The sequence below is a fragment of the Balaenoptera physalus genome, assembly GCF_965194825.1.
Source record: "Balaenoptera physalus genome assembly, chromosome: 9".
NCBI classification, from domain to species: Eukaryota; Metazoa; Chordata; class Mammalia; order Artiodactyla; family Balaenopteridae; genus Balaenoptera; species Balaenoptera physalus.
The window spans coordinates 42966824-42991274 of NC_138888.1; the positions used below are offsets into that span (position 1 = coordinate 42966824).

General features: G+C 40.1%; 1 protein-coding gene across 3 annotated transcripts in view; it reads right to left on the bottom strand.

The window, feature by feature from the left end:
- Positions 1–24451, bottom strand: part of SLC35F1 (solute carrier family 35 member F1) — a 410815-nt gene that overhangs the window by 4259 nt on the left and 382105 nt on the right. The window lies entirely within an intron of this gene.

The following is a 24451-nucleotide window of genomic DNA, read 5'->3' on the forward strand; positions in this document are numbered from 1 at the left end:
ACAGAGGTACAGATAGGTTAAAACAATACAATGCACTTATGGCCTGCCAACTCCCATTGTAGTTGACAGCTGTTGTCCCAGTCTTGACTACATCTTGCATCCATTGGGAAAAAAGGATCAATTTGATTTTCCTATTTTATTTTGTATGCTCATACTGTAAAAGAACTAAAAACTGGTAAAAAAAAAAAAAGACAAAAATTAATTGGAAGCTGGAAGAAAGGAAAACAGGAAAAGGATACAGAGAGTCTATAAAGTTAAGCTGCAATGTTATAATAAAGAGTTAAAAGGTGGCTATAATGTTCAATAATAGGAAAGGCGGTTTTGAAAATGACACTTAGAAAAAATATTTCTGTGGTTAAAAGTTCCTGCTATGATGTTTTGTTTTGTTTTGTTTTTTACCTCTCTGTCTCTGTCTCTCTGTCTCTCTCTGTCTCTTTAGCAGCAGCAAGGTAGTTAAGACTAAAGGTCACTTTCTGATTTTCTACAGCACTTCTCACTCTGTCCTGTAAGTCCTTTATCCTTCACACTCATATGATACTACTTTCTCAGATGGATTTGTATACTAGACTCAGCTTGTAGCAGCTTCACTTAATGAGCTTGATTAATTCAGTTTTTCCCAGTGAAAATAATTTTTTTCTTTATGAATTTGTTTGTAAAACAAAATGGTAGCAAAAGAAGACTATTAACTCAGGACTGTTGTATATGATCTCAGAAAACTTATTTACCCCCAAATTTGCTTCCTGAAGTTCTACATTCAAGAGCTTCATCCTTTACCTGAAACTTTGGCAAATGAAATGAGTTTGTTCCTAACATTAGCAACATTTCAAATATTTTGTTAATGACTCTCATTTTCAAAAATCCCCTCATGCACCTCCAGTTTCCAGTGAGAACTTTTCAGGTCTTGGGTGTGAGGCCGCCCCTGTTGCAGCAGATGAAGGCCGAGAGATTAAGAATGGGGCTCTGAGATTAGAACTGCATTATAACCACAAACAGGATTCCAATCTAGCCCCACTCCTCTTTGGCTGTCATTGTGGACAACTTTTTTCCAGGTCCAAGTTTCCTTATCAGTACAGTGGGGATAATAATTGTACCTACTATATAGAGTTGTTATAAAGATAAAATTAGGTAAAGCATGTGAAGCACTCATCCTACTGCCTACCTCGCAGTGAGTATTCAACCTACATTGGCTCCATTGTTATTATTATTACAGCACTATCTTATCATCAATGACTATACATATAAGACTGTTACAATACTCTTATATAATCATTGATGAAATTGCCTTTCTCCTATAGTCCCTTGACTATGGGACTGTGTCTTTCTTGACCAGTGTCAAGTGCAGAGCCTGGCATACTGTAGGCATCTACTAAGTGTTATTTGCTCTTTGTTTACATTTTGAATGAATTAATGAATTTAATTAAAGTTTCAAACTAAAGAAAGAAACCATAAAAAAATCAGCCTGTACCAATAGTGTATTTCAAATGTTTTAGCTTTCAACTCAATCTAACGTCATCTCTCATACATAAAATGCTAAACAAAGACTCCTTGAAAGGGAAGTCATAGCACTGATCCTTAATCATTGACTCCAAAAGTCATCTTCAAACCTGTGATCAGTTAGAGGAGACTGATAAGACGATGAATTGGGAGGAGCAATGCAGACGGCAAGAGTCTGGGTAGAAGATTGTAGGCTGCTGACCAGAGGACTGGCAGAGGAAGTTTCATAAACTTGAGGTGGACAGGATTTGGCAACTGAAATAATGTAGAGACAGGAAAAGATCTGATACAGGGTATGAGAAGGATTTGAATTCCTCTCAATTTCTAATTTTGGCTCCTATATTCTGACTTGATCAATATGACAAAGATTTTAATAGCCATTTTTTGTAAAGCTAATGCCTTTGCCAGTGTAAAAAATAATACCTGAATCAATCATTTTTGGGGCATGGAACTATCAAGTTGAGTGATAAAACCACTACAAAGTGTTTTCCTGGGACACAGCTTTAGAATGACAACACATACCTTACCTACAATGCATTTCCATTTAATCATACAGAATTCACTCTAAAATTGTTCAAAATACAGACAGAATGGAATTTGATATGATAGAGGCATCTTGGAAGTCACCCAAGGGGTTTTATTAATAGTCGGTAGAGAAAGTTTTCATTTAACACACAAACCCAAAATGGGAGCAGCAACACAAGCATTAGATTAATCCGGAGAAATATTGAATGTTAAAAATAATTTCAGAAAGGCTTTGTATTTTAAAAAGTAAGAAAAAGTTTCATTTTTCTCCTCTTTATAGATGGATAAGAAAAAAGAAAATTTAACAGGGGTAACTAATTGGATGACCCTCAGTTCTGGATGCTGCACTTATCCTGCTAGGGCAATTGTTTAAAAAAACCAATCAATCAAACAAAAATTCTGTATATTCTAGGCTGCTTAATTTGTTTACTGCGAAGAAATACTCATGCCTAGTTCCTGGAAAGCCATCTCCCAGTGACAGATAAGGTGAGTTTCTGGTAGAGGTTTGCTGCCTCCCTTTAAGAATACGGGTTGGGCTTCCCTGGTGGTGCAGTGGTTGAGAATCCGCCTGACGGGACACGGGTTCGAGCCCTGGTCTGGGAAGATCCCACATGCCACGGAGCAACTGGGCCCGTGAGCCATAACTACTGAGCCTGCGCGTCTGGAGCCTGTGCTCCGCAATAAGAGAGGCCGCGATAGTGAGAGGCCCGCGCATCACAATAAAGAGTGGCCCCCGCTTGCCGCAACTAGAGAAAGCCCCCACACAGAAACGAAGACCCAACACAACCGAAAATAAATAAATAAAAAAATTAATTAAAATGTTAAAAAAACCACAAAAAAACAATACGGGTTGCTGTCTGAAGTGTACTCCGTGGTCCTCGCCACAGTCAACTGTAGCCCATCAGAAGATGTTGTGTGTTCGGTGCTGCACTTCTGCCTGCATTTTATCTGACTTGTAATTTTGAGAAGCTGAAAAAGGATGCACCCTTTCTCACTACCACACTGCACACACTACTGACTTTTCTCTTGCCTTTTTCCATCTTGACGGGTCTCACTGCCAGCAAGGATCAGAAAGCAGTTGTTGTACATAGGAGAATGCCTGCGCGTTGCTTAAAGCAATCTGACTGGGACACGAGCCATTAATTCAGAATGGGGTGGCTTGGAAGACTGATGATAAATCTGCACCAAGCTCTTTAACCTCCAACTAGGGATGAAACCTAGCTCTTAGCCAGCTGGCATCTCAATATAATTACTAGTTAGCTAATGGGACATTCAGCACATCAGTTAGCGACAGGCCAAATTTTCATTTTAGTTTTGGTATTAAGCATCTAAGTTGAGTTTTAATAAACGAATGACTTTAATGGGCCTAAATCTATACAAGTAGAAAACCACATGGTTTGAAAGCCATTTCAAAGTATATTTATAAATATATCAACTATACTATGTGAGGAAGAGGTCAGTTTTTAAGGGAGGTATTCTTTTTAGGTTGACTAAAAGATGGCAGGGGTAAGCAGAGGAGAACGTGGGCAACTGCAGAGAGGCGTGAGGTAGGGCATGAAGTGACTGTGGGTTAAAGCTCTACTTTCACTGAATGTGTGTACCAACTGCCTCTACATGGAGGGCCTGGTTTTTCCTTCTTTCCTGGAGAGTGCACGTTAAAAGAGGCCTTTTATGCTGTATGCCTCTGTGTAACATGGCTTTTACAAGGTTCCTGATGTTAGACTGGTTGTTTTTGCTCATTGACTCCACTTGGGCCTATTAATGACCAGAACTAATTTTGATTTAATAGATAATGAAAAGTTAAAAGATTCTCTTAGGGGCTTCCCTGGTGGTGCAGTGGTTGAGAATCCGCCTGCCAATGCAGGGGACACAGGTTCGAGCCCTGGTCTGGGAAGATCCCACATGCCGCAGAGCAACTAGGCCCGTGAGCCACAACTACTGAGCCTGCGCGTCTGGAGCCTGTGCTCCGCAACAGGAGAGGCCGCGATAGTGAGAGGCCCGCGCACCGCGATGAAGAGTGGCCCCCGCTCGCCGCAACTAGAGAAAGCCCTCGCACAGAAACGAAGACCCAACACAGCCAAAAATAAATAAATAAATAAATAATTCAAAAGGAAAAAAAAGATTCTCTTAGTTCTTAAGAGAGATGTATGGCAGTTCTGTCACCAAAAAAAAAAAACAAAGGTTCGTTGGAATCGGAAATTATGTCGCTTGTGAGAGGTGGAAGAAAGACCCGGAAAAGAGCAGTTGGTGGGTTTCCTAGGAAAGTGGGGTTCAGGGGGATGAGACTTGGGTAAAGCTCCTGAAGTTATCTGAGAAGAAGGGGAGATTTAGATTTAAATCCAATTTAGGTCTAACTTGGAGAGCCGAAGAAGCTCAGAGAAAATACAATTGGAAGGAGGGAGAAAATAAGGTCAGATTAGAAAGAAGAAAGATACAGGCAAAGAAGATTTCTCAATAGCTAGGAGGAAACAGGACTGAAAAACTTGGAGAGCCCCCTTCCCCCATATAATTCTTTTCTAAATTTACTCAGCACGTATTTTTCTCTCTTTGTCTCTCTCTTTTAGTGTATATACACACACACACACACACACACATCTATGAGCCACTACTGCTGACCTGATAGGATCTGCCTTCTGAACTTTTCTTGAGAGAAGCTGAGTAGCCTGAAAGAACACCACCCCTGAAGGTTTCTCATGTATAGCAGGTGAGCAAAGGAGTTGAAACTGGTCTCTCAACTGCATAAGGAAGCTTCTCAGAAATGAATTCAAGGATATTTCTAATTTGCTTTAGACATGGCTTTTGACATGGAAGTATTTCACGTATACAAAGGACATGTGGCCACAATAATGATTTCCTTTCTAGTTCTTATTCAAGTTTATTCTTTTAAACAGACACAGATGTAATCAAACCTTTCCACATTTTAAACTCTTTAGCAGAAAACATCTAAGAAGGTAGAGTCTGGGAATCTACAAATTTAGCAGTTGCTTCAGAAGTCAATGCAATCATGGTTAAGTAGAACCATGAAAGCAGTGACTGGTCATTTCCAAGGTTATATGCACAGGCTGGTAAAGGTGAGGTTCAGGAGCTGCTGGGAAGAATTTCCATGCAGAGAGATTGGCCTGGCAATTTCAGCAGCAAGTTATGCCTGGGAAAAATTAGACTTTTAATTAAATTTGGGAAACTGTCCTGAATACTCTGCAGTGTAAAACAAAGTGTCTTCTCCCCTATACTACCACACTCCATGATATAAAATGCACATATAAAGCCAAATCAACTGGCACATCTAACGAAGATTTCTAGACTAAAAGGAATAAATAAGCCCAATTTTGTTTCAAACAGAATCAGATTACACAGTTTGGAGATCTTAGGTACCAGGGTAATTTAAAGACACATCAGTGACGAAGTTAAGCAAAATACCAATTAAAAGAATGAATCATGGGACTTCCCTGGTGGCGTAGTGGTTAAGAATCCACCTGCCAGTGTAGGGGACACGGGTTCAAGCCCTGGTCCAGGAAGATCCCACATGCCGCAGAGCAGCTAAGCCCAGGTGCCACAACTACTGAGCCTGAGCTCTAGAGCCAGCAAGCCACAACTACTGAGCCCAGGAGCCACAACTACTGAAGTCCGCATGCCTAGAGCCCATGCTCCACAACAAGAGAAGCTACAGCAATGAGAAGCCCTAGCACTGCAATGAAGAGTATCCCTCACTCACTGCAACTAGAGAAGGCCCACGTGCAGCAATGAAGACCCAACACAGCCAAAAATAAATAAATTAATTAAAAAAAAAGAATCCATTAATTCTTCAAAAAAAAAAAAAAAAGAATGGATCATAATTAAAGATAATGCTGCCATCGTGGAGTTTTTAAGTCCAAATATTATGGGTAGGTAAAATTGGATTTTGTAACTAAAAGGGGAGCCCAAGGTCTCTTGGGTCCCCACTTGATATGTGGGTTGAAAGGTGGACCCTGTGGATCACAGCCAATCTGCTGAGTGTCCTGGGCCAGGAGGGAGAGGACAGCTCACCATGAAAACACGTCTCTCAGCAGCCGTGTGAGTATCAGAGGGCTGTGGACCACACCTTGAACCTGGGAGTGGAACGGTGGGGAGAGAACCAGAGGAAGCTGGTCATTGCTGGGCAGGCTGTAAGCTGTGGCCTGGTTGGGATCCTGTGACAAAAGGCTCTGCCTGCTCCTGATCTATCGCTGCTGAATCTGAGTCAATTGCTATTAAGGGCAAGGAAACTAGACAGACCTGGCTCCACAGAAACACCAACATAAACAAGTTGGTACTTGACCTCCTAATTTTGGCTCTGCACTAACCTAACAAGATCATTTTTATTATTATTAAGGGCATTAAAAATGCAAAAGTTCTGCTTCTGAGTTTACTGAACTGGAAATAAATTCCCCTCAGAGGCCCAAGCTTTTTCAAATTCTTTGGACCTGCCTCATTATTGCTTTGTCTCCTAGTCTTGTCTCCTCTTATTTCTCTTCCTCCTCTTTTTTCTTCATTCTTTTTTGTTTTTAAGAAATAAAAAGGGGCTAAATTTCTCTGGCTAAATATTGCAATATTCCTTTTTTCTAAGTCATAGCATGGAAAATACCAAATGTGGGCATGGCACACAATCTATCGACAGACACTGAAATTGGTTGTTTTTAGGGACTAAGAATACTGACCTCCACACCTCCTTCCACATTCTTTCTCCAATTAGGAGAGAGGAAATAATCCCAAATTCATGCTAATCTAATTGAGACAGAAAATAAATCAATGAGTGCCTTAGTCAAAATGCCAAATGGTCTCTCTATCCATATCAGAAAACCAAGATATCACTAAGACTTAAAAACTTGGGAAACAACTTATCCTCCAAATATCATATTGTTAAGGAGAGAAGCAGCAACCAGGGCCCTTGCCCCTCCGTGGCCTGACATTGTCACTCGGGGCAAGGCTATGTCCCCCTTGCAATCTGAGTTCAGTTTATGAGGCCTTCTGTTTGGTTTGCAAAACCAATTCATTTGGCAGTACATTCTGTGCAGCCAATCACATCTAAGGCCAATAAGGGTTCTTTTACAGGCAAATATCTTCCCCTGTGGGTAATTTCACACATGAGTACAGCAACAAGGAGCTAAAAATGGATTCCTGCCACTATCTTTTATATGACAAACAGACATTTTCACTTGGTTTGATGAATTGTTAGAAATCCTCGTTCATGCAGATTTCTATTCTCTGTAGTCCAGCAAAAGACCTTCATAGCCAAGCCGCAAGTGGAATAAAAGGGGGCTAGTCTGTGGGAATGTTTAATTATAGGCTCAGTTACAACAAAGGCCATTCGATGGCTCATTTACGTTTCTTTCCCACGAGTGGTTCTTATTATCACTAGTCAAGAAAGGATGACATTTGTGTGTGAGGTACACCGAGCAGTGGTCTTCACTCTCATGTTTGGACTCTTGCATCACATGAGATCTATTTTCTCTCTTCATAGCACAGGGGTACACACTGGGCTGGAGTGATTTTGCAAGAGACTGAATTTTAAAGCAGGTGAAAAATCTTAATTTATGGAAGTGATAGTATTGCAGCTCAATACACCTCAAAGAACATCTGTTCCATTACAGTGGAATCAAGAGATGGAAATGGGAGTGGCACCATTCACTTTTTCCTAGTGATCCACTGGTAAAATTTTGCTTCCTGTCACTGCAACCTTTTGCTCTGCTGATCTAAAAGTCTTAGTTCCAAAGGGAGGAACATTTTCACCAGGAGACACACAATGATACCACTGAGCTGAAAGTTAAGATTGGCACCCAGCCACTTTGGGCTCTTCATGCTTCTCAATGAACAAAGAAGGGAGTTCTTGTCACTGCGCTGGCTGGGGTGGTTGGCCTCGGTTACCAAGGGGAAATTGGGCTGCTACTTCATGATGGAGGTAAGAGTACGTCTGGATTACAGATCTCCTAGGCATCTCTTTGTATTACCATGCCCTGTGATTGAAGTCAACGGAACCCTTCAACAACCCAATCCAGGCAGGACTACTAATGGCTCGGACTCTTTAGGAATGAAGGCTGGGTCACCCCACCAGGTAAAGAACCACATGGTTGGCTGAGGTACTCGCTGACGACAAGTGGAGTAGAGAATGGGTACTGGAAGAAGGTAGTTATAAGTACCAGCTACAGCAACATAACCAGTTACAGAAATGAGGACTGTAGTTGTCACGGGTATTTACTCCTTATTTTGTTATTAATATGGTTGTCAGTGTGTGTGTGTAAAATATCTTTGTTTTTTCCCTTCTCTTATCCCCTTATCAGATAAGATGTATTGATTTTACATCATAGTATTTAAGTTACAGGACATCAAGGAGAAGAGTGAACATCCCCTGAGATGTTTGCATCCTTTTCTAGGGAAAAGGTTAGTGTGTTTTCAGTTGTGTGCAGGCTAGTTGTATCATGTTGGGCAAAAGTACCATCTTGTTATTGTCTTTATTTTGAGATTAAGTATGATTTAAGGAGATGTGTATATGGGTGCCGAGTTGAGAAGACGTAGACCTGTGACAGTTAATTTTATGTGTCAGCTTGGCTAAGTCATAGTGCCTAGATATTTGGTCAAACATCAGTCTGGAGGTTGCTGTGAAGATATTTTTTAGATGAAATTAACATTTAACTCAGTGGTCTCTGAGTAAAGCAGATTACCCTCCATAATGTGGATGGGCTTCATTCAACCAGTTGATGGTCTTAAGAGAAAAAGACTGAGGTCCCCGAGGAAGAAGAAATTCTGCCTTTGGACTCAAGCTGCAACACCAATTCTTCCCTGGGACTCCAGCCTGCCAGGCTGCCCTCCAGATTTCAAGCTTGCCAGCCTCTACAATCACATGTGACACTTCCTTAAAATAAGTCCATCTCTCTATGTCTCTAGATCTAGATTGGAAGATGGATAGATAGGACTATGTAGAGATAGAGATAGAGATAGAGAAAGATAGATACACACACACACACACACCCCCCCCCATTGGTTCTATTTCTCTGGATAACCCTGACTAATACAATTAACAACACAAAAATCTGTTATATTAAAGGGCTAGATGCTGATATAAACTTTTATAACAATTTCTCTCCATGGCAAGTTTTAGAATTGGAGTGTTTAATGATATCTTCCAGGCAATATCAAGTGGTGGTTCACAGTACAAGCTCTAGAGTCAGAATGCTGGAGTTTGCATACCTGTTTGCCACCTCCTTGCTATGGTCTTGGACAAGTCCCTTACTTCTCTATACCTCTGGTCACGCATCAGTTAACAAGGGATAATAATAGTACCTGCCATATGGGACTGTTGTGAGCATTAAATGAAATGCAAGTATAAAACTTTTGGTGCAGTTCTTGGCACATAGTAAATGTTCAATAAATGTCAGCTATATTGTTATCTTTATATCACAAGAAGTAAATGCTAAAGCAAAAATAGATATAAAAAACCTTCCTCAATAGCCCTCTCTGAAAACTTCAGCATAAATCAAGTTGAACTGAAAATGCATTTATAGAATTGGCAACTTAAAAGAAGAGACAATCAATCCATCTGGAGAGGAAGGCTTTTTTGGCAATGCAAATAATAACCCCCTGGCTTATAGGCTCAGTGTCTGGACATATTTTTCTTGAGTTTTCTTACAATGATAATTATATAAGTCCTCATAAATTCCTATTCTGCTTTACCTTGTTTATTAATTTTGAGCAACTGCTCCCCATTGACACAAATCACGTTTGAGCAGCCCTGAGTACATGTAAGTTTAGCAATTAATTTTGCTTCCTCATTGTGCTAAGCTTTAAAGTGGACCCCAAAGTACATTCACGTCCTAATCCCTGGAACTTGTGAATGTTGGTTACCCTATTTGGAAAAAGGGTCTTTGCAGATGTGATTAAGGAGTTTGAGATGACAGATTATCCTGGGTGCTATGGACTGAATTGTGCACCCCTCGCCAACAAATTTGTATATTGAAGCCATGACCCCCAATGTATCTGTATTTAGAGATGGGGCCTCCATTAAGGTAATTAAAGTTAAATGAGGTCATAAAGGTGGATTAGTGTCCTTATGAGAAGAGATCAGAGAGCTCTCTCTCCCACCGCCCGGCACTCCCCCTCATGTGTACACAGAGAGGAAAGGCTATGCGAAGATGTGAGAAGGCAGTTGTCTGCAAGCCAGGAAGAGAGCCCTCACCAGAAACTGAACCCTGCTGGACTCTGATCTGGGACTTCCAGCTTTCAAATGTGCGAAAAATTTCTGTTGTCCAAGCCACCCAGCTTATGGTATTTTGTTATGGTGGCCAGAGCAGACTAATACATCTGGGTTATTCAGGTGGGCCCGAAATGCAGTCACATGTATCTTACAAGAGGGAGCAGAGGAAGATTTTAGACTCACAGAGAAGAAGGGGATGTGAAGACAGAGAAGAGAGATTTGAAGATGCTGGCCTTAAAGACTGGAGTGACAGAGCCACAGGCCAAGGAATGCTGGCAGCAACAAAAGCTGGAAGAAAGAACAGATTCTCTACAGCCTAGAGCCTCGAGTTGGAACATGGCTCTGCTGAACCTTAGTCTTGGCCCAGTGAAACTGATTTCGAACTTCTGACCCCAGAACTGTGAGAGAATAAACGTCTGTTTGTTTTAAGCCACCAAAGTTTGTGGTAATCTGTTACAGCAGCCCTATGAAACTAATAGACTCAGTAACTATTAGTAATAGACTCAGTAACTAATAGCTCAGTAATTATTCATTTAATAACTGAGCTTAACCATGATCTGAGACCCTAAGTATCACCTTAAATATCATATCCATCCCTTCAAGAAATGCTTACCAAGTTCCTATTATGTATCATGTGCTGGGGATATGGTGACAAATAAAATGGATATAACTCTGTTCCCAGTTTCCAGTCTATTGTGGGAGACAGACTAAAACTAACTTGAAGAACTTAATCTGTAATATGACTTTGGGAAAGACTGGTGTTGTTGCAAAAACTCCTATATCTCCTGGTTTTCCCCCCCTTCCTCTTTGGAACAGTTTTCTCAGCACTTATCTGAGACGCTGTCTCCCGGGCTTGAAGTCCTAAGAATGTCGAATAAAATACAATTCTCAAGTTTTAGGTGGTGCATTTTTTTCAGTCAATAGAGCCACAGGACATAGGCACTCAGGAAAGTTGTCAGGCCCTCAGAGGTCAGCAGGGCATCTAAATTTTGCTCAAAATGCAGTGAGAAAGAAGTTATTAAAGGGTATTCAGAAGAAGAGAACATAATCTGATTGGTGTTTTAAAAGGATCACCCTGGCTGCTGGTGGGTGATTAACTGTAGAGACTGTCAACTAAAAAAAAAAAAAAATGCACCACCTAAAAGTTGAGAATTATGTTTCTTTGGCGGACAAAACTGAGCACTTAAACCCAGGATGCAGCCTCTCGGACAGCTCTGAGGGACCGCTCCGAAGAGGTAAGGGGGGCGCCGGGATATGCAGGAGTTTTTGCAACAAAGACCAGGTGGTTGGAACATCAAAAGATTACTGTTAAAAAAAAAAAAAAAAAAGATTACTGTTAATTACAGAAAACAGACATCTCAAGTTAAGGAATTTAGCACTTTTCTGTGTATGGAAAGATGCAAAAGTCTGGGCTCATTGAAATCATTCCTTTGATATGCACCTCAGCTATCTGGGGCCAGTATCCTGTACTTTCTCACCCTGAGTCTCCTCAGAGTGCACCGTCGGGGGTGGCTGCAGTGGCTGACTTCTAGGTGCATCCTGTTTCTATCCTGAGTCCCGTGGCTGTAATGTGATGACTGTGATGTGATGCAACATCCTTTGTTTTCGGATAGGGCAGCCAACATTGTTTCATTGACAAGAGGAATAAGTGGAAGCAGGAAGACCAAGAGACTATTGAAATGGTCTAAGTGAGAGATGGTTGTATTCTGAACCAAGATGATGGCAGTAGAAACAGAAGGGGATCTATTTTGTCGGATGATGGATAGAATTTGCTGATGGAGTAAACGTGGGGAGTGAAGAAGAGAGAAATTAAGAATCTCAATTACTGAAGCTGACTGTTCTGAGAGTATGTGATTCTCTTCTAAGCATTTCTCATGGTGCGTTTATTGTCCTATTGTCACATATCATCTTTTTAATGGAGAGGATTTACTCTTAACACCTTCTATAGCACTAGCATACACTGCGTGGTGTCGTAGGTATAATTCCTGCCAACTGGTCTCCTTTCTCGCAACCTGAGACGTGTTCTAAGATGAGAACCATATTTAGGAAAGTACATTTCATAACAATTCTAAATTAAGATTGATAATCTTAGATAGCAAACAAAGCTGTGGTCCACTTCCTCCAAAGTATTTTCACGTGTATCATCTCATTTCATTTTCAGAAAACCAGTCCCTCAGAGAAGCATGAAGCGCCGTGATGAACGACTTGGAACTGAGGACATGGGAGGTGTGGGCAGGTCTAATAGAGAACTTAGGGCTTGTCTTGTAGTGACAGCTGACACAGCACCCAGAGGTTCCACCCAATTCTCTTCCCATCTCCTAAGTGCTTGGTTAACTGCATTGCAGCGTAACTCTTTTTGTTTCTTCCATTCCCTATATTCAAGCTTCTAGGGCAATCCATATCTCTTATTGTACAGGGGTGGGTGGGGCTCAACTGTATTTAATTCAACATATCTTGGAACAACTTTAATGGATTGTTGATGAATTTGGAAGCTGTTCTTTCTCAATTCATAGAAATGCACAATCATCAAGAAATATTATCCCGGCTGCAGGAGGGGGAAACCCCTTGACAAAATGAAAAATAAACTCTCCTGCAACCATATTGGAATTCCTCATTTCCTTCTCTCACATGCACGTGCTGGTGGCAAGAGAGACAGAAAAATGAAATAAATGGATGAGTAATTTATTGTAAAGAATATCTTGACGTGGCAGCTGTCAAGGAAGAAATCATATTATGGTTTCAATGGTTAATACATTTTTTTTCTAAATAAGAAGTCTGGTACTGTAGACTGAAAAAAACGCACTACCTAAAAGTTAAGAATTATGTTTTATTTGGCGAACTTCCTGAGGACTTAAGCCCAGGAGACAAGTTCTCAGACAGCTATAAAAGGGAGTATTCCTAAGAGGTAAGGGAGGAGCCAGGATATACAGGAGTTTTGCAAAAACAAACTAGGTAGTTAAACATCAAAAGGTTTCTGCTAATTAAAGAAAAAACAAACATCTCAAGTTAATGAATTTAGCGCTTTTCTATGTATGGGAAGATGCAAGAATCTGGACTCATGGAAATCATTCCTTTGATATGCACCTTAACTATCTAGGGTCAGTATCCTGTTTTTCTCCATCCTGAATCCCCTCAGGGTGCACAGTCTTGCGGCTGATGGCCTGATGGCTGCAACATCCTTTGTTTACTGGTAAGGCTGGTGACACTCTTCATCCACAGAACCTGATAAGTAGCTGCCACCTTCTTAAATAGCCCTCGACACTCACTTTTTCATTCCAGAATATCACTGAGAAGTATTGGCAGTAGGCCCAGAATATTGGGTTATTCCATCATAAAATCTTACATCATTATTACTTTTTCCCAGAATTGTATAATACTTGAAATCCATGAAGTGCTATAAAAAATGTGACAGACGTTCAACACTGTTCATTTTTTTTTCTTTGTACCTATTATTAAAAATTAAATTATCTAATGTCTTAGGACTTGCAAAAAATGTGAATTTTGGGTTATGTTACTATTATACAAACACATTTTTAAAAATAAAAATCTAGAGTTTTCCTCTAAATTTGACATCCATGAATTGATATACCCATCTATATGTCTCTATATGTCTCTCTCAGTATATAGTTTTGAGGGAGATGGTGAGAAGTCACTAAGCTGTAAGGACATTTGTCACTTGGAAACGACCTTCTTTATTGTCAAATTAACCTGTGCATATATACAATGGTTTTCTCCGGACACGTGATTCTGGGAAAGTTAATTGGATAATATTATTGTTATTATCTGATATTGTTGTTTCTTCTGGGGCACATAGTATGCAGAAAATCAGTTTAGGATGTGCTCCCTGTCTCCAGATGGCTTTGCTTCATCCTTCTCTGTAAGCTATGGCTTTAATATCCATCTTAGCTCAGGGCTGTTGTTTTGCATTGGCACCCCACTCATTCCTTTACGTAAAATGAAAACAATGTAACCAATAAACTGAAGACATTTCACTGTATTGTATGCATGCCACAGATATCCTTATAACAAAACTAACAGATGCGGCCTTAGATGCCACCAAGAACTCAAATAGGAGGCGGATACTCCACTTATTCTAAAACTGTGTAGAAATGATTATAATTAGCTTTGAAAACAAGTCCACGCACTTGAAGTGCAAAAAAATCTGTAGCATTTTGTGTAGAGCTTCCAGCAGCTTTGTTAATGATACACTCTGCAGAGGAAATGGTTGCTTCCTGGTGCTGAAGATTAGGGAAAAGTTTGCAAGGACAATTATAGTCCACATCAGGGGTCAGTAAACTAACAAATCTGGCAGCTGCCTCATTTTGTAAATAAAGTTTTATTGGAAGACAGCCATGTCCATGGCAGAGTTGAGTGGCTGTAAAGACTGTCTGGCCTGCAAAGCCTGAAATATCTGTAGTCTAATCTTTTACAGAACTGTTTGTGGACCCCTATGGATGTAGACACATCAACAAATACAGATATAGATACAGAAATACAGTATATGATAATGACATTTCACAATTTTACTGTGGGATGACTTATGAATAATGAACCTGAATATTAGATATGATTTTTTCTGTAAATAGAATAAATTTCTTAGCAAATGTTCAACCCTTGATGTGAGTTCCATTCTTCCTGTCTCCCATGACAATGTATACAGTTATTATGGCATTGAACTGCTTTCTAATACCCATGTTCCCTTGAGATGTTCCCTAAGCAATCCATCAATTCAAAGAATGAATCAAAACAGCGACTTGCTATTGTGGGATCTAAATTTTTAACTTTTCAGCAGGTTTCGTCAACTTGAGATGTAAAGAGTCCATATCAATCAAAAGCTTTTTGCATCTTATGTGAAAATTCCTAGATAACATTCAGCTTAGAAAACTGAAGTTTAACCTTTAATGTTTCTTGTAGAAATAAGCCTTTCAGTGAATAAATAATTGCTGAACAACTACCATGCCAGGCCCTGTACCAGATATCAGGGAGACATCCATGGCCCCTGTCGTCTTGAGCTTAGTACTTGCTTCTTACATAAGGTCTGTCCTTTCATTTAAAGCTGCGACTGGGTAGTGCACAAAGGCAACACCAACATAATCCCTAACTGCTGAGACTTCCAGAGCGATGGGAAATCGCTCCACGCCTGCACGAAAATGCCTGGTTCTATGGAGCATCAAGAAGGAACCGGATGTAATACTGGTAGCCAAAATTTACGTTCAAGTTGCATTGAGATAGATTGCTAAATGTGAGGCCCCGCAGAATGGTTTACAATGTATTTATTTAAAAAATAGAACCGCATCCCAAAATACATTTAAATGAGGAAGAAACTAAGCATATGACTAAGTTGGTGCTTAGCAATGTAATGAGTGAAGAGTTTTAGTTATGTAAAAAGAATGAGGAAAACAAACACAGAGAAACCCTTTAATTTTTTGTCCATGTTTGTCAATTAAAACCGAGAATAAACCACTTAGAAACTTCTAATCAGAGTCTCATTGCAATTTTGTCCCATTTTTCAATGGCAGAGATTCGTATTTAGATTTCCTTTTTATTTGAGGGGATTGCTAGCCTTATGTATTTCTGAACTGAAAATAAATTTTTTTATGATTATAAAAATAACAAGTGTTCATATAGTGTTTCAGCAATACATAATTTATCCAATACTTTTAAGTGGAGAACATGAAATACAAGCACTCAAAATTCTACCATCCTTGATAATGGCGCTATTTATTGAGTGTTCACTGTGCCAGCTACAGTAGGTGATTTACACACACTATTTCATTACTATAAGGACCCCTAATGCTACCAGTTATACAGTATCTACTATTGTGACCCCCATTTTGCTGATGGGGAAACTAAGGTTGAGAGAAATTAAGTAACTTTAGCCCCTGGTAGCATCAGGGGTTCTTGTATAGAATTCAGAGGGTCTTCAAACCTGGACAAGAAACCCGGATTTTTAATTTCATTGACCTCTAGCTGACATTTAACATTTCTTTGTCATAAATGTAAGCAATGAGCTACATTAGTATTGTTGTACCATAGACTCTTTCGCAATAGAAATCACATGTATTTTTGTATCACACTACAATTGCTGCACAGATGTCTCCAAATATTGCTTACACTCGTCACTGCTTTGAAATGATAATAGTTATTAGATGTGCTTCCAGATCTTGTGGTTTGTATATTACTATAACATCACATTTAAAAATATTTTGATAACTTTAATACAACCAGCTTACTTTGTAATGCTACGTATTTTATTTTAGACATTTAGAAACATTGAAAAAGGGGTCTTCAGGCTTCACCAGACTGCCAAAGGGACACATGGCACAAGAAAGGTAGGGGCCCTTTGGTAGGGAGTGAGCTGAAATGCACACACAGGTGGTCTGACTCCAGAGCTTGGGCTCAGGCTTGTGACAACTCTGTCATTCTGCCTGCCCTTGGACTCGTGTTCACATTTTGGTGAAGATATTTTCAGCTCTCTCTCCAATTTGGAGAGAATTGATTAAGTGGTAGACAAACTCAGGGAAAAGTCAAGGAAACATTCTTAGGAAAAAAAACCCTTCCCTTCTTCCTCTTATTCTCAAGGAGGCAGGGGAATTGGGGCTTGCCATTATCTGGGCCTCTGGGGTGAATTGGGGGAGCAGTTTCAAGGCCACCAAGGAACTGTATCCCTGGGAACGGGACAGGTCATAGACCAAGTTGACCTACAAGTGTAAAGACATCAGAGACATTCTCAAACAGAAAAAAACCCAGAGATACCACACTTGTGAACTCTTAGAGAAAAAATAAAACCAAATTCCTTAATGACAAAGTCCAGTCACTCAAAAGATTGGAAAGGACTGGGTGCAGTGCTCAACTTTTAAAACAAAAAAAACCACTCAATAGCTATAAAGCTCTGAGAAAAAGAAAGTGTTACCTAAAAAAAGTTATCCTTTGAATACAAACGTAAGACATATTTTCAAGGAAGCAAAGAACACTTCCTGACAGACCCACCACTAGCCCAGTGGCACTTTTGCAGTGACTATAAAGTCTCCCCTCTTCAAGGCACTTGACCATCTGCTGGAACATATTCCTTATAAATGGACAAATTGCACTGTGGACAGCCTGGACAACCATGCATGGCAGCCCTGCTTCCCGACAATACCAATAGTGATGAAATCCAGCCAAACAAAGAGAAAAATCAAGATAAGGAATTCAGAAAAGAGCCTGCATTTCAGAGACTGGTGGTATAGTAAATGTAGTAAGTATGGAAGTATGGGCTTTAAAACCATAGGGATTATATTGATAGAAATTAACTATTAAAATAATTGACAACATAAAAACAGTACAACAGAAGTCAGGAAATGAAGAAGGGATAATATCAATCATCTCTCATGGAAGGAAATAAATAAAAACTCTCAAAACTTTAAGTATAGAGTTTAAAAGAAATCTTCCATCTACAGTAGCCCCCTGGAGATGTATAGAGTGATGTCTCAGCTTTAGGCAAGGCAATGTTTGAGCCGATCTTTGTTCTTTATCTTAGCAAACTGATGCTCTGATTTCCATGTGCTTGGGTCATCCATGGGAGATGGATCCATACAGGTCTGCTGACAAAATTAGGTGTCTGATTGTGCAGGAGGGGGCCAGGCTATGCACCCTGATGACAAACACATCCCATGTATTCTCCTGGAAGACAGCTAGCTGTTTTTTCCTGGCTATGCTCCAGTCCAACCACAAGCCTTTCCATATGAAACTTTTGCAACACTTCTAGCTCATTCCATTTTTCCTTACAGCTTGTCCTGATGATATGAGTTCAGAATATCTGTTTGTGACGTGGAGTTTATGAATAGATTCATGTAGAAGGAATTTTGACTTCTGGCTGTAATTCCGGACCTGCCGCACAATTTATCCCCAACTTCTCTAATCCTTCCAATATTTCTGGTAGATGGAAATTGCTAATATGGCAGATACTGGCTACTCGTTCACTGTTTTCTTTTCTTCCCGCACAAACAGCTTGACTACATTTCCCAGCTTCCCTTGCAATAGAATGTGGCCATGTGACTGAGTTCTGGCCAATAGAATGAGGAGGAGGTTATATACATCACTCTGGACACAGCCATAAAAGTCTCTGGGCTGTCTTACAGCGAGCCCTGAAGAGGACTCCAGGAGCAGGCAAACTTTTTCTTAAGGGGCTAGATAGTAAATATTTCTGGCTTGTGGGTCACACAGTCTCTGTCACAACTACTCAGTGCTGCTGTTGTAGGGCAAAAGCAGCCATGAATAACATACAAAGAAATGGATGGGGCTGTACTCTGAGAAAATTATATTTACCAAACCAGGAGGCTGGCTCACAGTTCATAGTTTGTTGATCCCTGCACGAGAGGATGGCAGAGCCACAAGATGGAAGGAGGCTGGGTTCCTGAATGGCTGCCTGGGAAGCACTCCCTTCCACCCATGAAAGCACTTACTCTAATTCAGCAAGATGGAAACTTCAAAGGACACTGTACTGAGTTTCCAGGCAGGGGGAAACCAAGTCTAAACATTCATTGCTCTCACACCTGGCTATTTCATGTGAAATGCTTTGGGACCTCAGTGATGCTAGTTACTCCAATTCTCTACTCACCAGTGACAGTTTAAAAAATATGAAGAGTCATAAAAGCTGTGTCAGTTTTAAAATCTCCCATTAATAATTGCATTAGGGAGTATTATACTTAAAATTCAGCCTTTTAAGATGCTGTTCTTACAAAAAGAAATATAACTGGTTACTTATGCAGGTATTTTTATAAATCAGATGTGAAGTATTGCTTTCTGTTCATCAGCTGCCACAGGCTGGAGCTGCCTGCCTTGGCTTTTCAAGTGCAGTTCCATTACTGAAATTGCTCACTGTCGCCGAGGATCAACAGGGTTGCTTGGCTGCAGATTCAGATCCGTGGCTAATGAAAGATTCCACTGTTGATGCAATCTCTACAAACTCTGGCATCGAAACTCAGTTGTTAAGGATGCTTGAGATTGCTGGCCTATTCAAGTTTCAGTGGTTTGGAATCTCATCCTTTGCATTAATCCGCCTGGTGATTTTTGCTGTTCTTGTCACCTTTATTTATAAATAGTTAAGAACCAAAACAGTGCTTGGAGCATAGCAGGCACAGAATACATAAACATTTGCTGAATGAAGTTCTTTTAAATTTAGTACACAACAACATATTATTAAATTAGCCCCACATCCACAGTTATTAAACTTTTCTTGCCAAGTCCCCTGTAACAACAATAACAACAAAACTAGTAAGAGAAACTGGCGCATGTTGGGAGGTAATTTTTAGTGGCTGACAGAGAGGGTCAGGGTGGATCAGGGAGCTTGACACCTGTCCTCATAGGATGTCATCTGGATTGCCTGAATAGGCAGTTGGTGATGTAAGAAACTTTTCTGATTACTTGTCGAAAATAACTCGCAGCAAGTATCAAAATTTATCTGGTATAAAAATGCGACTAAAACATACAGAGGAAGTTCTCAAAAATTCACGTGAATCACATTACCCAGAATAAAGTGGCATTCTTAGACAAATGATTTTGAAATCTCTCTCTACCTTTTTTTTTAGTAGTGATATTTGGATGGTAAAAAGGTCTTCCTGATGTAAGTGTGTAAGTTTTATGGTGCCCTTACCTTCCTAAAATATTACTCTTTCACTAGGATCACCTGTGGTTTCAGGCTGTTTGATATGGGGGGCCAGGTAAGCCAATGGCCTAAGTGGAGTGTTTAAAGGGGACTTGGAGAGAACTTACATCGTTCATTTCTTTCTCTGTCAATTTTTTATTTATTTTGATAAGGCTACAAAAATAATCGCTTCTTATGAAATTACGCTCAACTTTATTACAGCAATTCTGTGGCAATATTAAGCCTTGAAAAGGTAATAGCAAAGTATGTGAAGTAAGCCATTTTCTATTTTAAATGTCAGGCAAAAGGGAATACCCTGCATATTCAACACTGGCAGCTTTTTTCCTGAAGAATGTTCAGCACATGACGGCATATCTTGAAAGAATGATTGATATTTTATTAACAACACTTGAAATTTTAAAATTTACGGCTATCACCTAAAAATTCTATTGTAAGCAATGAAATAATCAAGGAATTCAGCTAAAAATGACTGATAAAATATTTTCTAGGGCTTCCCTGGTGGCGCAGTGGTTGAGAATCTGCCTGCCAATGCAGGGGACACGGGTTCGAGCCCTGGTCTGGGAAGATCCCACATGCCACGGAGCAACTAGGCCCGTGAGCCACAACTGCTGAGCCTGCGCTCCGCAACAAGAGAGGCCGCGATGGTGAGAGGCCCGCGCACCGCGATGAAGAGTGGCCCCCACTTGCCACAACTAGAGAAAGCCCTCACATAGAAACGAAGACCCAACACAGCAAAAAAAATATAAATAAATAAATAAAATAAAATAAAATAAAAATAAAAATGAATGGAATGAGATAGGGATTACTAATCCTCAACCGTACATTCAATCAGAGAAATGCATCACCACTGGTCACCTTTCAAAAATTACATAATCCCTTCAAAAACTCCCTAAGGCAAGTCTAATCTTGAAGTTGGGCGAGAATAAATAGCTGGTTCAAAGCACTTAAACAGTAAACAGAAGCCACAAATTCAATCTAGGCTCCTTTGACTTTTCAGTCCATGCTCTTTTTGCCACAGCAGACTGCTGAATTCATGCTTCACACAGCAGACATTGAAGTAGTCTTCTCACCCCAATTCATCTTCTCACCACCTGACTTAGTGTTTTCTTTGTTAAAGTGACAGATTAGCAGGTAACATAACTACTTTAAAAAGCAGTTGGGAAATTCAACAGGGTACAGTGTGTGTAAATGGAGCGTACCTTCATTGCCCAGATTTGGCTTCTGAAGAGCACATCCACATGTCCCAGTTGGTCTGGCTTGGAGACATTGTACCCTTATTTGTGTTGGTGTAAATTATTAATGGGTCTCCTGTAGTTGGCAGAATGATGGCCTCCCCAAAATGTTCACACCCTAATCCCTGGAAGCTGTGAATATGTTACCTTACATGGTAAAAGGAACTTTGCAGATGTGATTAAGTTAAGCATTTTGAGATGGTGAGATTATCCTGGGTTATCTGGGTGGGCCCAATGTAATCACATGAGTCCTTACAAGGGAAGCAGGAATGGCAGTCAGATTTGAAGATGCTCTACTGCTGGCTTTGAAGATGGAGGAAGGGGCCACGAGCCAAGGAAGCAAGCAGCCTCCAGAAGCTGGAAAGGGCAAGGAAACAGGTTCTCCCCTAGAGCCTCCAGAAGCCACCCAGCTCTGCTAACACTTGATTTTAACCAAGTGAGACTTCTGATCTCCAATACCGTACGGTAATAAATCTGTGTTGTTTTTAACTATTAAGTACATGGTAATTTGTTACAGTAGCCACAGGAAACCAATACCCTTTCAATTTCAAAAGTGTCCTGTGTTCAATAAGCAAGGGGATGGAGTTCATAACTGGTCAAGCTTTGACCTTGAAAAGCCAACACACCATCAACTTGAAAACTTCCTATGTGAATCTCTTCCTGGGTTTGGTTTTAAGGGGTGTCTGAGGCCCAGTAAAGCTCATCTCCTGTAATTTCCGTGTATTGCTATAGATTTACTGTTCTGGATTCAATAGTGTTGTTAGGTACTAAAGAACAGAAATATATGACCACTTCTCAAAAGTTTTGTAAAACTAGAGTTTGCAAGAGCACTATACCATGTAGGTAGTCCACTTCCGAATTAGGTCTTTTGCTTCCTCGGGATGTGGGGCTTTATTGCTCAGTCAGCACAAGACGTAGAGAAGCTGCAGACAGTGGACTGATGGGTGGGGAAAGGAATGGATTTTTTCCAAGGATGGAAGGTGAGAAAAAGCGAATAATCAATGTTGGGCAGGAGAGCTTCATTTAATCATTTAGTTCTGCCTGAGTAAGCAACATCTGTGAGCAAATAGCCCTCCTCTCTCAACTTGTAGATATTTATAACCAGACCAGAAGGTTGTTTAAAGACATCGTGATTAGGTGAAAGGTAAACTCTGACTGCAGACTGTAGTAAAACCAAATGAGATCAGGTCGTGGGTTAATCGTCAGTACTGAAGTATGAGTCCCCTCCCCGTTATCCCTCTCACATTCTTGCCCAGCTTCCTCCAGTGAGGGGAACCCCCAAGACAGTCTGATCCACTTTCGGATGACTCATTGTTAACAAGGTTTCTTTCTATTTCACTATAATCTTATAACCTTCACCTTTTGGTCCTAGTGCCACCTGCTTGCAGCCACATAAATTGTCTGAACCAAAGACTCTCAATTCTGGCTGCACACTAGGGTCAACTGGGGAGTTTTTAAAAATCTAATGTCCAGGCTGCACTGCAGGCCACTTCAATACAGAATCAGTGAGAGTGAGACCCAAGCATCAGTATCTTAAAAACTCTTCAGGTGATTCCAATGTGTAGTCAAGGTTGAGGGGTACTGGCTTAAACTCTCTTCTACACTATACTCTTTAAATAGTTAAAGATGCCCTGACCTGAAAGGAATCTTCTCTTCCTCCGGCTGTGACTTTCAACCATCTCCTTAAAGCAGACAATGTGAGGCAACTAGCAGTCAGTACTAAGCTGCCCTGGAGAGGAGTGGTATCAGGAACCACAAGGGAAGACTTGGTGGCCCAAAGGCCATGGTGGGCTTGAATTGGTTCCTTCCATGGTTTTAAAACTATAACCAGATAGATACTTCCAAGGACACTAGCAAGAAAATGAAAAGGCAACCATAGGGTAGGAGAAAATATTTGCAAATCATGTATCTGATAAGTATCCAACGTATATAAAGAAATACTATAACTCAAAGACAAATAACCCAACTAAAAATGGGCAAAGAATCTAAATAGATATTTTTCCAAAGAAGATATATAAAAATATAACCACCTTCTCCCACTGCCCCAAATACACACACACAGACACACACACACACACACACACACACACACAACTGACATCACCATTTTTAAATTTTGCAAAACTTGCCAAGACTTTTCATTGACCATAAACTGCTCTTAATGATAAAAGTACCCCCAATAAGCAGTTTTTAAAAATCAATTTTCTGCGATGGCTCATCTGGCTGTGGTAGGAAACCTGCACGCCGCCCAGACCTGCCCTGCTGCCAGCTCTGGAGAGCCTCCCATCTGGGAAGACCACGGTCAATTTCAGAGGCAGGCAAGCTGGGCCCTGGGGAAAAACATCCTGGATTTTCCAAATAATGACTACTTGATTGCAAATTCAAGCATTGCTTGGAAGATTCTTTTAGAAATTAAGGAAAAGGAATTTTTTAAAGATTTAAATTGAGAATTCAGCTTATTTCTTTGCAGATATTAAATACTATTGTTCATAAAACAGAGAACAGTAAAAGGCAGCGTTTATTCAAGAAGTGAGGTGGTATCATCTGTAAGTACAGGAGAGTGAAGGGAAAGGAGAAATAGAGCATTTGTCTATGTCATATGACATAGCCCATAATATTAACATGGCTTTGTGAATACTGCCTCTATACAAGGTTCCTGATTGGTCAATAGGATTCTCAAATTATTGTAAAGATATTTGTTTCAAAAAAGAAATGAAGTCAATTACGAGATTTATTTAAAAATTGTTTCAAAAAAATTGAAATATAGAATGTGAGCAAAGATTTAGTACAAGCTTATTCTCCAAATTATTTATAATAGCCAGAAAGAGATACCACTTGAATTCAATAAGCAGGGATTGTTCAATCAGTGGTTCTCAATGTTTAGCAACGAGTGGAGACATTTTTGACTGTCACGACTTGCAGGATGCTATTGGCATCGAGTGGGTCAAGGCCAGGGATGCTACTAAACATCCTATAATGCACAAGACAGGCCCCCTCCCCCCACAAAGAATCATCTGGTCTAAAATGTCAATAGTACCATGGTTGAGAAACCTGGGATTAAATAAATTAAAAGTATAGCCATTCCATGGAATACTATATATCTACAAAAATAATCTCAACTCTGGCTGTGTATTAGGATATGTGATGAACCATCTGAAGAGCTTCTAAAAGTTCCCACTACTGACCAATCAGGATCAGACTCTCTGGGGTGAGGCCTGGGCCTGACTATGGGTTGTTTTTTTTTTTTAAATAAAACTTTATTAAATCAAATAAGTGGGAATGTCTGCTTCCTAAGAAAGGCAGTTAGAAAGGATAATAGCTGGTATGGGTTTGTTGACTTGGCTTTGAGCC